General features: G+C 39.4%; 1 protein-coding gene across 1 annotated transcript in view; it reads right to left on the bottom strand.

Moving 5' to 3' along the window:
- The window catches only part of SLC9A9 (solute carrier family 9 member A9), a 581,314-nt gene extending 578,437 nt beyond the window's left edge, over positions 1-2,877 (bottom strand). Inside the window, exon 1 of the mRNA XM_078432268.2 lies at positions 2,791-2,877. The gene's annotated coding sequence lies outside the window, so the exon portion shown is untranslated. The remainder of the gene's footprint in view (positions 1-2,790) is intronic.
- Between the last annotated feature and the right edge of the window lie 12,126 nt (positions 2,878-15,003).

The following is a 15,003-nucleotide window of genomic DNA, read 5'->3' as shown; positions in this document are numbered from 1 at the left end:
GAGAGAGTGAGAGGGTGAGAGTGGGGGAGGTGCAGAGAGAGAGGGAGAAAGAGAATTCCCAAGTGTCAGAATCTGCACAGACAGTGCAGAGCCGATGCAGGGCTCCAAATGACAAACCATGAGATCATGACCTGAGCTGAAATCAAGAGTTGGATGCTTAACCCACAGGGCCACCCAGGTGCCTCAATACTATCTTCTTTTAAAACCATAAAATGTGCAGTGATGACACCTCTAGTCCAGTTATCCAATAAATTTAAATTTATTGGCCGCCCTGTGTTTGTCCTGCATGTTGAAAACCTCTTAATTATTAATGAAATGACAAACATCTAGACCTTTAACATACTCCACTATAAAATCATGTGAGGGAATTGTTATGATATGAATGGCAACAGTTTTATGGTTTGTTGGGGCTGCATGATGAATATTGTTTTATTTCCTCTACTTTCATGTGAGCTGAAAATCTCCATAATAACCTTTTTTTTCAAATGAATTTTTATGTCTCTCTTGATTGCTGCATTATGCTTTTTTTTCATGTGATTTTCCCTAAAACCTTGACGTTCCTTGGCTTTTGGACTTTCCAATCCTTAAACACATTTTTCCCGCATAATCAGTGATGCAACTATTCCTTCAGATACATCTTTTCTTACAGCAGTTTGATAATCCCCTAATACTCCATTCCCTTCTGTTCTTCCATGAATCCTACAAGATCAGCAGGGCCTTGAATGTTTTTTCCTCCTGGGTAGCATTGATAGCTGGATTAGAATGCCTGACGTCTTCTTTCTTTAAGACAAGACAGTTGTTCTAGGGTCCCCCATACAAAATTAATGAGTTCCAGAGCAATCAAATGTGTTCACTGTTTAAAAATATCCAGTCACCTTCTTCATCCTAAATTGTCTAATTCTACCCGTAAGTTATCTTCCATCTGCCCAGCAGCTAACCCTGGCTTGTAAATTATCTCTTTTGAATTATTGGGCTACTTTTACAGTGACTTATCGTCCCTAAACCCTTGTTCAGAGTCCTAACTATGAATTTCCTGGACATCTTCCCCCAAACCATGGCCATATGAGTTTTGCAAACTAAAGCGATGGTGTCACCTTAAAACTTATCAAACAATGTTTAATGTATTCTCTGCTAATCTTCCAGCCCTTTTATCAAATATTTTCCATTCTTTTCTGAAAACACCATGCAACATTTCCACAAAATTTATATGTATATGCAGATACATAAGGGGAGTATTTTCAGGTTTACAAAAAAATTAAGAGACAGATACAGAGATTTCCCTCATATCCTTTGCCCACACATGTAGAGCCTCCTCATTACCAGAATCATTCATAAGAATGGCACATTTTTTTTTTTTACCAAGAACAAACTTACATTGATAGATCATAATTGCCCAAAGTTCATAAAGTTCTCTTGTGGTGTTGTACATTCTATGGGTTTGGAAAAATGTATAATGACATATGCCCATCATTATAATATCATACAGAATATTTTCACTGCTCTAAAAAAACTTCTGTGCTTGGCCAATTCATCTCCCCACTGTCTCCACCTGCCCCTGGCAATGACTGATCTTCTCATCTCCATAGTTTTGCTTTTACCAGAATGTCATATAGTTGGGATCAAATAATAGTAATGTAGCCTTTTCATATTATTTTCTTTCCCTTAGTAACATGTATTTAATGTTCTTCCATGTGTTCTCTACCTGGGCCTTCACTGGGGGAGTTAACTCAGTTAGCTTTCTCCATCTTACTGTTTTTGTTTGTTCTCTTGAGCTCTCCAAAGTCCTTGATTGGGTAACACTAAAATATTTCCCTTTTTGCTAGTCCCATCTTTTTTCAAGAATTCAATCTTATTTCACCTCTATTTCAAAACATATGACTTCATTTTACTTTCAGTTTTCCTCATTGATGCTCTGATTGCAAGATCAAACCTCTTTCCAAAGAGTTTTCTGTCCTTGATATATCACTAAACAAACCAAATTCCTAATGTCAGAGTGTTCTGGGTAAAAATCTTAAAATTGTTCCTCTTTAGCCTTTGGTTCATAATAAGGATGGTTTTGTTTTGCCCTCTACTTCCACTTAAAAATGTGATATAGCCACTATAGGAGAAGGCCAACATTCCTCTTTCTTTCTTCCACTACCCTTATGTGGTTAAAACTAGTTGCAGTTTCTGAAATGTACACCCATGAGCAGAATTCTAAACATATCCAATTCAGAGCCAATATATGACTGGAGGCACAGGTCGGGGTATTTCCAGAACCCTCTGCAGTAGCCTCATGAGCCCTAGAAATTATTTGTCTCTTGATGTAGTTTAAAACAAAGTAAAGCAGTCAGAATTTGGAACAAGTGCTCTAGAGTTGCTACTGAGGCCTGATGCTGAAAAACTAGAGGATGAAATGAACACAGTAGTACCCAGTGCCCCATGGGAAACTTAACTTACAGACCTAGCTGAGAAGCACTATGTGGGGGGAAAAAAAAGATGCCATGAAAATGATAATCATTCTTTCCACAAATGTCTAAAAAGGCCTTGAATAGTGAAGATCACCTGCTTTGAGGTGGAACTCTATAACTGGAACTCTGCTTCTGAGCATCCTTGTGTCTGATGTACCAGCTGTGGACATGCTATAAGCCACTATGAGCTGTCCCAGCCTAAGCTAGCCACCAAGTCCCACCCTAAGATTGTCAGTCTCCTTAGATTTCCTTATAGTGACCAAATGCCCATCTTGCGTATCTACTTGTTTCCCAGCCCGTATTTTTGAGGTATTTTAGGTTAAAATTTTCTCTTGCTCACCTCCAGGGTGCTGACTGATGAAGTGAATATAGCCAACTGTATTAATGCCTTAGCAGTGCTTCTGCTGAAGCATATTGGAGAATGGAGCTTGGATCTTAGAATTAGAATCTGCACATTCACAATGGGGCTGTGTCCAGGCTGCAGACAAGACTGTGTAGCCACTTACCGAGCCAGCTTCAGGGACAAGCCTACATTGGGCTCGGTCTCAAATAGGTACTGCTGCCTGTAGAAGGACATGACCCCGGTGGGCTACTGCATTGCCACAGAAGTGAAGGTGAGCCTGTTTGCATCTGAGAGCTCAGGGGGTCACAGAAAGAGAGAAAAGTGGTCTCTTCCTCTGTTACAAGCATAATCCTCCAGGGTTAAATATAGCTTAAGTATTGCTCTGCTTGAGGAGGGTGGGAGGAGGGGCACAAGCCTCTTAGCCAGGACTATTCCAGAAGGACAGAAGAGTTGGTGAATGTGTCTTTCCTTCTGGGCCAAGATGGACTCATGTGAAGGAGAGAAATTTTCTACCCTAACTCTTCTAAGTTTTAGTTTTTAAAACTGAAGAGACCACAATGGGGGAGGCCAGACCTTCAGATGAGTCATCTAATCAGAGAAAGTCACAAATTCAGAAGCTTTCCCTATGAAACATCACCGAACTCTGATTTTAGTATTCATATGATAATATAATTGATAACTTTGTATTGTAATGCTTCTAACAAAGTTTTTCTAAACTCTAAAAATTCCACCCTTGAAATACAACCTTGTATTTCAATATCTCTTCAGTAATAGTAACTTCACTCAGGAGGAACACTCTTTTATTGGTCAAATATTGTGGCTCTCAAAGCAAGGTCTGGACCAGCAGCATTAGCATCACCTGGAAACTTGTTAGAAATGCAGATTATTCCACCTCAGCTCACTGCGTATGAAACCCTGGTGGGGTGAAACCCAGAAACCTGTGTTTAACAAGCCCTCCAAATGATTCCAATGCTCACTAATGTTTGAGAACTACTGGTCCAAGACATGCCTTGATAGACAGATGCTTCAGTGGAGAAATAAATGACTCATGTCAAAAAGTGAAAGGATCTAATACACAAATGAAAAAGTGCTCAGGTCTGGTTTAAAAATACAGATTGAGAGGTGTCTGGGTGGCTCAGTTGGTTAAGCTTCTGAGTCTTGATTTCAGCTCTGGTCATGCTCTCATGGTTCGTGGGTTCTGAGCTCTGCATTGGGCTCTGCATGGAAAGTGTGGAGGCTGCTTGGGATTCTCTCTCCCCCTCTGTCTCTCTGCCCCTCCTCTGCTTGCACTGTCTCTGTCTCTCTCAAAATAAACTTTATTAAAAAATACAGATTGAAATAATTATTGTATAAAATCACATGTAAACAATACCACACATGCAAAACCTCAAGGTGATACCAATTATCCCACTCACAGATAAATTGAATGCCAACGCACTGTTATTTAAGGAACAGTTGTATGTGACCAGTGCTGTATTTTTTTCTTTTCCCTTTTCTTTTTCTTTTTTAAGTGTACGAAAGGACAGTAAACATCCTGTTCATTCTCCCAGACATTGCATCACTTCCATTCCCAAGGGGTCGGCATCAGCTCCTGTCTGCAGTGTCCCACAGGCTTGGCCTCCTCTCTCCTCCTTCATCATTTATCTGATTCCCCTTCCTCCTTATACGTTTTGCCTCCATAAAAAGGTATATTGCTGTTTTGAAATAATATTCGACGTGGTTCTGCCTACATTGCCACTAAGAGTGTTGACACAGTAGACACAAAGATGATTATTATGCAGACATCTAGGATAACAAATAGTGTTTTCTTATCCTTTGTCCCTTTTTTTCTCCTATCTCTCTAACTCCTCTACTCTAAGGAAGCTCCTCCAGATATGATGTCCCTTTCCTCCTTTTATGCATTGGGTGCTAGCTCCACACTGCAGTCCCAGCTGTCTAGTGACATCTTTGTGAGTCCATGCTTGTCCCGTCATGCTTTCTTTTCTTTCTTCCTTTTATATTATCTCATTTTCTTCCTTCTTTTGCATTCTCTTTCCTTTCTCTCTAATTTCCCCTACTCCTTCTGTATTCCCCTGTCTTCTCTCCCTCACCCTTCTTTCATCTTATTTCCCCTTTCAGCCCAACTTAGGAGACGCTGAGCCAACTGGGAGGCAAACAGGAAACATGCAAGGTACTTTGGGGACACTGAGAACACTTGATGCTCTGAGGGTGAAGGGTCCAGTCCTGTGCTGGGTGTCCCTGGCCATAACAATATCTAGAAGCCAGGATTGGCGTGGCATTTACATTCTATGCACATTTTCCCCCTGGAGTTCACCCTACTAAATTATTCCAGTTTCAAGAACTTACTTTCTTTGGCCTCAGTTTCCTATCTCTCTCCCCCAATTCCAACTTCACTACACCTTGGGAATATCTGTTATAAAAAATAGGCAAGAATGTTTTCTTACTACCCTGTTCTTATTAGTATAAAACTACTGCAGAAGAGGTAGTTAACAAACAAAATGTACATATGCCACAGCCTTAAATCACAAGGTAACAGAGATTTAAACATCTCACGGAATTCTCATTCTCCCAAGGTGTGTACTATTCCTATAAACTCCTAAGTTTTTTTTCTATTTTTTTAAAATATAATTTATTGCCAAATTGGTTTCCATACAACACCCAGTGCTCATCCCAACAGGTGCCCTCCTCAATGCCCATCACCCACTTTCTCCTCTTCCCCACTCCCCCATCAACCCTCAGTTTGTTCTCAGTGTTTAAGAGTCTCTTATGGTTTGCGTCCCTCCCTTTCTGTAACTTTTTTTTCCCCTTCCCCTCCCCCATGGTCTTCTGATAAGTTTCTCAAGATACACAAAGTCATAAATTCCTAAGTTTTAACAAGAAATCCAGAGGGCATGTTAGAGTTCTACTGGTCTGGCTCTCTGGAAAGCACATTTCTGGGCAGCCATTTGCTCCTTGCTGTGACAAGCAATTATTCTTCAATAATTTTTGATAATTTTCTTCTGTTAACAGTGGATTTCTATTCAGGAACACCTCTGATTTCTTGTTGAACACCACCCTCTACATCTCTCAAATTCAAATGTGTCCCCCCTCCCCTGCCTCAATGTCCAGTAACTATTGTTGCCTTTAAGGATGGCAGAACCGAACCAATGTGTGCTCTGTGTCACCTCTCAACAATCTGCTCTTTAGTATTTGACACAGGTCCTGCAAGAGGCATGTTAACGAGTCGAGAGAACAGATCTAAATAATAATCATTTAAACTCCCAAAATGCAGAGATGCAGCAGTGCTACCCTGGAAGTCAAATCTACCTTCATTGCCACTCCAACCAGGCTAGAAGTTTAGACAACTTTTATAGTATTTGTCTTACGTTCCCATTTCTTAGTTTTGGCATAGTTTGGGTTTTTACAGATAGTAATAACAGCTAACATTACTGTTACCATAGGAATTCATACAATCAGCTCAATCACCCAATGAAATAGGTACTATCACTATGCTCATTTACAATAAGAGGAAACTAAATGCAGAGGAAAGGCACTTGTCCAAAGTCCTACAGCTAGGAAGTAGTACAGCTGGGACAGGACATCACCTTATCATTCATCTTTGGATTTGAAAATAATGATAGTGAAAATATAGACTTAATTAAGACCTTTTTGTATTTCTATTTGAGTTCTTTCTTCTTTTTCCCGTTTTTGATCTCATATCACACAAATCCTCCTAAGTCAGAATTTGGATAAAAGGCCTTGAAATGCATAAATTTGTTCTGAAAAATAACACCATTAATTAAAAGTGAACTTTCTGTTTCATCAGAAAAAACATGATTAAAATTGCCAGAACATTTTCTTGGGTTGAGAGTGGAAGAGGATTCTGACCACCACACTTCTGAAGGAGCTTTTAATTACTATTCATTGCTTCCATTTTTAAGGGTGAACATGAAACCACTTCATGCTTAGGCATTTAGATATCTGACTTTATTTTGCCCCTGTTTTTTTTCAACATGTAATATTGAAAAGAATTGTTTTACTGCTTATAACGACGTACATCAAGAAAATAATGCCTCATTTATTTTATGTCAGGATTGGATAAGGCTCTTGGTGTGTGTCTCAGTCAATTTGAGCAGCTATCACAAATTACCACAGATTGGGTGACTTATAAACAACAGAAATTTATTTCTCATAAGGTGGGAAGCCCACTTCCTGTTTCACAGACAGATGTCTTCTAGCTGTCTTCACATGGTGGAAGGGACAAGGAAGCTCTCAGGGATCTCTCTCTCTCTTTTTAATGTTTATTTATTTTGAGAGAGAGAGAGAGAGAATGCAACCAGGGGAGGGACAGAGAGAGAGGTGAGAGAGCATCCCAAGCAGGCTCCACATTGTCAGCTCAGAGCCTGATGCGGGGCTTGAACTCACAAACCATGAGATCCTGACCTGAGCCAAAACCAAGAGTCAGACACTTAACTGACTGAGCCACCCAGGTGCCCCAGGTGATTAGAGTTTTAAATACACAGAGAACTACAAATCAGTGTGAAAAAGAAAATGCAGGAAAAAATTCTATAAAATATGAATAAATAATTTACAGATCTGTGTATATACAAACTATAGTCAAGTAAAATGGGGTTCATTTAATAACAAGAAAATGCAAATTAAAATGAGATATTTTTCATTTTTCATCCATCCAATTAGCAAAATTTAAAGAGTTTATTCATGTTCAGATCAGTGTTGGCAAGAAAGAAGAAAAGTAAACATTCTTACACACACTGGGATCTCTCTTATAAAGGTACTACTCCCATTGGGTGGAGCACTAATGACCTACTTACCCCCTAAAGGCTCTACCTTATAATACCATTACATTGGGGATTAGGTTTCAACATATGAATTTGGTGGGGGGAGACACAAAACTATTACACAATTTATAGTAGTACAACAAGTAGACTTAAGTTCATTACTGGTAAAATATATTCTTTCCTTGCCCTTTTCCAATGTTGTACATAAGGGCAGTTTATTCTCAAGTACAAGCAGTCTCATAGGTTAGCTGGACTTTATTTTGAATATACATATAAGATATAACTTTAAATGCTTAGGGCTTCCTTTCATGGGCTGTGTCACACCCTGCGTATCAAACTTACACGAGAAAGCCAATTACACACTGGACTGTTAGATTCTTTGATTTTTAATTCTGAGTCTGCCACAGGCATATGTCTCTGAGAAAGTCTTTGAAAAACCTTGTTTTCACTTCTTTCCTTATAAAATGAGATTTTACAATCTGCTAGAGAAATTCTGAGGATTACATATCAAATGATGGCAAAGCACTTTGAAAGTACTAAATGGGATTATTAATAATTTAAGAGAGAAGCAAGCCTTCATCTGAGTTGTTGAAAGAAATATGTGGCATATTTATTTCAATCATTTATCATTTCACTGAAATTTCCTCTACCTTGAGCTACTCAGAAAACACCTGATTCTTTTTAAAATAGGACTTTAAAACTGGTTCTCTTTTTATAGTTTTTCAAAGTACTTTCATACCAGTTACCTTATTGGAACCTCACAAAAACCCCAGGAGGTATAAATAACATATTATGTAGGAATGAGGCTGCAAGAAATAGAATATCCTAAAAATATTCATTTAAACAAATAGCGTTTATTATCCTTGCTTTAAGGAAAAGACCAGGGTTAAGAAGTTCAGGGCAGATCAAGAGACTCAGTGGTGTCATCAAAGATTTAGACTTTTGTCTTTTCCCTCTGCTATCTTTGCTGAGTTGGCTCTTCACTTCATGTTCACAAAATGGCTGCTATGGCTCCCGAAAAAATTTATTTTCAAGGTAGAAGGACACCACACTAACCACATCTGTTCCTTTACAAGTAAAACAAAAGCTTTTCTAGAAGCTACCCCTGGCAGAATTACTCTAAAACTAGATCATATGACCCTTGCCAGGGCAAGAAAAGGGAAGGCAGTGAGTGTATGGTTTTTTATGTTCTGTAGAGAAAGACAGAAGGGAAGGAATAAGGGGGCTGAGAACAACTCTGAGAACCCAATGCCAGTATTGATGAAGAATGGGAAGCATTAAAAAGTAATTTTTTCCAGATGGCACAGCAAAGAAGATTAAAACAGATCTGAATTTTTCTGCTTAAGTGGAAATATCTAACAATAAATTATAAAGTCAACTGAAATTTTTTAAGGGGTGACCATGCTGAGGCCTACTTCAGCTACTCTTACTAACATATACTCATACATGTATGACCCCAGGTACCTCCATAACAGTGCTGAAGCAGAAGAATGACTTTCCTCCTGTGCACATGATCAACTTGTTAGTTTTTGAGGAATCACCTTTTACCAGCAGTCCAACATACAGCCTGCTCTCCTTTTCTTGTTCTCCACTATAAAGGGAAATTCAGCAAGGCCATACTGAATAAGTTGGAAAAGGTAATCATTTGAAAGAGGACAGCAACAGGGAAGACAACTTCTGTGTCTCCCTGTCTGAATCAGTCATAGTTTGTGGGCAAGAAAAAGAGCTTAAAAAATACAATGCAGGGAATTGTGTGCTTAGGTGTGTTGGAGACAATAGAGGAGTAAGGTACAGAAATGACTCCCAGTCAACATCATACAACATGCTTGTCAGGAGAACTGCTACCTCTGACATATTTAGAGATGTGGGACTTCAGAAGGTGACTTTTGGGTTGGGTGACCTCAAAACTCATTGCCAATTCTGTGATGCAGGGTCCAGGAAGCTGCAGTCACCTCCCTTCCCATCACAGCTGCTCCTTGACACACCTATCTGGTTATCAACACACTAGACTTTTGCTCCAAAAAAACCCCAAAGTCTTCATAATTATGTTTGCCAGTAGAAAGACCCAAAGCAAGATGGCACCCATCTCATATCTACCTTAAAGGCTCTGCATAAGTGCATTCAATTAGAGTCTAATTTGCATCCAGAACACCAACTTTGTGGGAGTTTAGGAAAGGTAGGATTTAGTACGCCAGTCTCTGCATGATTCTACACACACATGGAAGTTAGAACTGATGCTGAGGGCCGTCATGTCCATAACACTGCTGCCCCTTTCAAACACAGATGGAAGACAAGGACCAAAGGGTTAACAGTAGAAAAGAGTTTTCCATTAGTGTCTACCTTTTGGCCAGGACTTGCTCATGATGTATGAATTTAACTTGGTCATAAGTTCCAGTGACAAAGGCTTAATTTAGCATAAATTCCGCAGGATATCAGATCTGCTGTCTGGTATATAAAAAGCAACAGTCATTATTTACTGAGGACTTATTTTGTGCCAGACTGTATTATTAATGCTTACATATAATTTATTAAAACTCACAATAACTCTGTGTGGTAGGAAACGTTATTAGAGCCAATGTTCAGATGATGAAATTGAGGAACAGAGTCCTGAATGTTGTAGAGATACCAGTGGTGGAGCCACATTTAGCAGAGCAGTCTGACTCCAGAGTCCAGGTTCCAAATAACTATAATGTATCGCTGCTCCATAAAATTAGTTTAATATAAAGCTATACTGGAGGAATTTGCCCTTCACGATCTCCCTTTTGATTTACCATTAGGATTCTGCTAGCTCCCTGATCAATCAATTTTGATGACTTTTATAGAATCCAAGATGGTACAGTTATAAGCATTCCTGTTCAGCTAATCCTATTTGCCACTGGTATCTATCATAAAATTAGATCTGTATTTTGCTTGAGATTTTTTCTGAGATTTAAACTCACATTGAAAGAAATTTATCATTTTCCTAAGAGTTCCCCCAAAATCGAAAGGGAGGACCACTCATTTTACACTTTTCTCATATCAGAAAAAAAGGCCTTAATTCTTCAGAGGAGGCTTGGGGGGCCAAATGTTATAGGACTCTCCCCTTAGGCACACTTGATTAGTCTAAGGTTTTTCACAGGATACTGAATCCTGTAACTAAGAAAAGAGCCTTAATTCTTCTTAGGGGGCCAAGCTGTGAACTGGGAATTAGAAACACATACCATGAAAATGAAGCCAGATGACCTGAAAAAATGATACATGGGAAAAGAGAAGTACCAACGATCAACAGATAGGGGGAAACTAATATAGAGAGGGTTAATTGTGGAAGTGATCAATCTGATTATAGCTGTGCCTGACTGACACCAAGCTGCATCCCCTGTCTTTATTTCATGACAGTACTCGAGAGGTCTTCTCAAAAACTTCCAATAATTTCCCCTCTATTTCACTCATTCATTCCTATTTAACAACAAACCATCCCAAAACTTTGTGGCCCCAAACAACGTTATCATTTATTTTGCTTATAAGTCTGCAGTTTGGGCAGAGCTGGGAGGCAGCAGTTTGCCTCTGCTCCAGTCAGCACCAGCTAGGATGGCTTGTAGGTTGAGGACTACAGGAGTCTGAAGGCTGGCTCATTCACTCCCAAGCCTGGCAGCTGATACTGGCTGTCAACGGGGACCTCACTTGGAGCTGGGGTGGGAACACCTTCACGAATTTCTTCAGTCAGATGGGCTACCTGACTTCCTTACAACAAGGTAGCTAGATTCCAAAGGCAAGCATCCCTGGAGAGGAAGAGAGTTGGGGCAGGTATATCAGCTTTCATATAACCATGAAATTAAAAAATGGTCACCTCCACATAGTCACAGGCCCACCCAGATTTATGTGGAATGTCAGCATCATATTGTAAGAAGAGCTTGTGGTGTGTACTACATTGATGTGGATATCTTTGGAAAATATGATCTGCCACATCCTCTGTAAGGTGATATAGTGCTATTGTGATGATATTTATTATCTATGTATTTATAATATAATCAAGTGTGTGTGTGTGTGTGTGTGTGTGTGTGTGTGTGTGTGTGTGTGTTAGTCTTTGTGTCTGACTTCTGGCACATAACTCCTAAAACCCTTGGAATCTCTGGAGTGACAGTGTCTCTTATATTCTAATGAGATGACTGCTGGCTGAGGATCCCTAGGCAGCGTCAGGATGGGGGCTGGTTGCCAGAAAAACCATGGCATGAATAGAGGGTTGGAACTTTGAACCTCACCCCCTGACCTACAGGAGAAGAGCCAGTGATAGAGTTAATCACCAATGGCCAATGATTTAATCAGTAATGCTTGCATAATGAAACTTCCATTCTAACCCCTGAACAACAGTAGAGTTTCATCAGCCTCCAGGTTGATAAACACAATGAGGTGCAGAGAGGCTGGCAGGCCCAGAGAGGACATGAAAGCTCTACACACCCTCCCTCCCCATACCTTGACCTATGCATCTCCTCCATTTGGTTGTTACTGAGTTGAACCCTTTATAATGAACCTGAAATTGTTAAGTAAAGTGTTTTCCTGAGTTCTGTAAGATGTTCTAGCAAATTATCAAAACTGAGGAGGGAGTCATGGGAATCCTCAATTTATGGAGGCCTGGGAGTTGAAATTGGTATCTGAAGTGGTGGCAGTCTTGTGGGAGTAAGCTCTTAATCTATGGGGTCTGTGCTAACTCTGGGTAGTTAGTGTCAGAATTGAATTGAACTGTAGAACACCCACCCCCAGTTGATGGTTGAAGAGTTGGAAAATTTGTTGGTATTGGGAAAACACCACACATTTGGTATCAGAAGTGTTGTGAGTAGAAACAGCTCAAAGTTATTTAAAAGTGTTTTCTACTTACAAACAAGTGTGTTTAAGTTTTAAATAGATTATATATTTGTAGGGTACACAAAAAATAATTTGTGTGTGTATGTATATAGATAGAAATATAATGAAAACTGTCACTCCCTCCCTACCTCCCAGCCCTCCAGTTTCCTTCTGTAGGGGCAAGACATGTTATCAGTTTCCTGTAAGTCTTTCAAGAGTTATTTTTTGCTGCTATAAGAAAATATACATAGACCTCTCCTTCAACTATTCCATGCAAATGGTATCCCCTTTCAGCACTTCATTCTTTCAGTTATAGAGATGACTATGTATATGTATATTTTTTCTCAGCCTTTTAAAGGGTACTTAGTATGCCAATATAAGGATGTACTATAATTTATGTAACCAGTAACTTATTAATAAACATTTAAGGTTGTTTCCAATAAAGCTTTTACAAACAACTCTGCAATAAACAACCTTCTATATCTCTCCCTTTGCATGTATATGAGTATATTTATAGGATAAATTTACTGGAAATACGACTTATGAGTTAACAATTATAAGTCTTGGCAATTTTGTTAGATTTTGCAAAATCCCAGTACCAACTCTGAATACTCATTTCCAACATGTTCCCTAACACAATATATTATCAGAATTTCTGATCTTTGTCAATCTATCGGGTGAAAAATAGTATACCTGAGTAATATGTGTTTCTCTCTATGAATGGTGGTGAGCATCTGTGTAAGATTTTCTTTGAACTGTCTTTTCATATCCTTTGCTCCTGAAGGACCATTTTAACAAGCCTGGCAGATATCTGCAACCATTGCCTAAATGCCTCTGCCAACGCAGAGGTTTAAAGCCAGGACAGAGATAGGACCTAAGACGGGGAGAATCTTAAAACTATGTACATCAGAGAAGAAATATCTTTTCAAAAAAGGGTTTTCTTTTTTAATTTCATGACTTACATATATTTTTTAAAATGTTTATTTATTTATTGTTAGAGAGAATACATGCATGCACTAGTGGGAGAAGAGCAGAGACAGGCAGAGAGAGAATCCCAAGCAGACTCCACACTCAGCACAGAGGCTGACACGGGGCTCCATCCCACAACCTTGAGATCATGACCATCTTAAAGTATCTCTGAGCAAACAGGGTAACTTTCTTTATTTTCAGCAACTTAAGGAATCAAGTACATGACAATATCCAAGGGAGGAAGAAGGGAGAAGACCATTAAATACTAACTTAGGTGAACTTCCAACTTCTAGAACTTTGACTCTAGGGAAGGACAAGATTTCCTGAAAGGTCGTTCCTCCCCTTAGTTGAGCCTTTTAAAACAAGAAAGAAATGAATTTCACAGGAGTGTGGACTGTTAACTAAATTTTCAGGCAAGATTGTTTTGATTAAAATTATCGTGGTAACAATACCTGAGTGAAAAGTGGTTCTTCTGTTTATTTTTATTCCACTATAAGCACAATCTGTGGGTTTTGTTTGCTCGTTTGTTCCTTTTTACTCACCTAATTGCATTTCCAAGCTGGAAAATATACATTTAGTTACAGAATAGGATTCTCTGGGTTTCTTATTATCAGCTAAAAATGTAACTGAGGATGAGGATCCTGTTCAGCTGCAGTTTGGGGGTGCTTTGTGGCAGTTAACATGGGAGGAGAAGGGTAAGTTGACAGTCCACCGAAATGGAAGGGCTGATAAGGAAGTCTCCTCACCAGGCTGTGATGCAACTGGTCTGGACATGCCAAACTTTGGATTTTCCATGGTACCGAGGTTAGTAGGAGAGAATAGGAAGTGGACATCATGGCAAATACAAAGAGGACAAAAGAGCATTTTTCCATTACCTCAAGCCTTTCCCAGATACCTTATAAGTAACACAGATGAATAACTGGATTCCCTCCTTCCTTGCTTTGCCATACTCTTGGGGAGTCTTACAAGGGAGTAGGGACCCAGATAAACCTCGAACTGGTAGTCTACATTCGTTGTGTCTTATAATCTTTCCAGTCCAATAGGTGGTGGGGGGTGTGAACCAAACTTACTGTATATATCTTAATCTCAAAGTAGAAATAGCAGCCTTGAGTTTTGGAAGTAGAACAGAGTGATAATGTGAGTCCGAATGTTTTGATATAAAAAGGGAGTGTTGATTATTTCCCCTGCATGAGGTAAACATCACCTGGAATCTAGATGTGTGGACAAAATGAAAGATACCAACTAAGACTTGTTATCATTAGCCTTGTGACTCCAATAGACAAACTAAACATTCCCTTTGTGCAATGAGAACAGTGATAATAGAAAGAAGAGGGTAGCCTGGGCAAAATGCTGATGCTCTCTGTGGGCTTCCTCTCTGAGTCCTTTTTCCCACTCTCACTTGTCACACACACAAGCTAATTGTAGCTACGATGTCAGTTTCAAAGTTTAAGGTTTGACTTTCACAACCGTGACATTTAAGTAAGGGTCCTTTGAAGCCCAAGAGTTTTCCAAATGTGGATGTGAACAGCTGAACTTAGATACTAATAGCTCTTGCATGTGGGTTGGCAGAAGGATGGAGGCAGGACCACTAAGACAGGAAGGTGGGGATGGCCAGGCTAGCATGGATCTGTCAGGGTTAATGAGT

Source organism: Panthera onca, chromosome C2 (genome assembly GCF_046562875.1).
Source record: "Panthera onca isolate mPanOnc1 chromosome C2, mPanOnc1 haplotype 2, whole genome shotgun sequence".
NCBI classification, from domain to species: domain Eukaryota; kingdom Metazoa; phylum Chordata; class Mammalia; order Carnivora; family Felidae; genus Panthera; species Panthera onca.
Note: the sequence above shows the minus strand (reverse complement) of the source record. Positions and strands in the feature narration are given on the sequence as shown.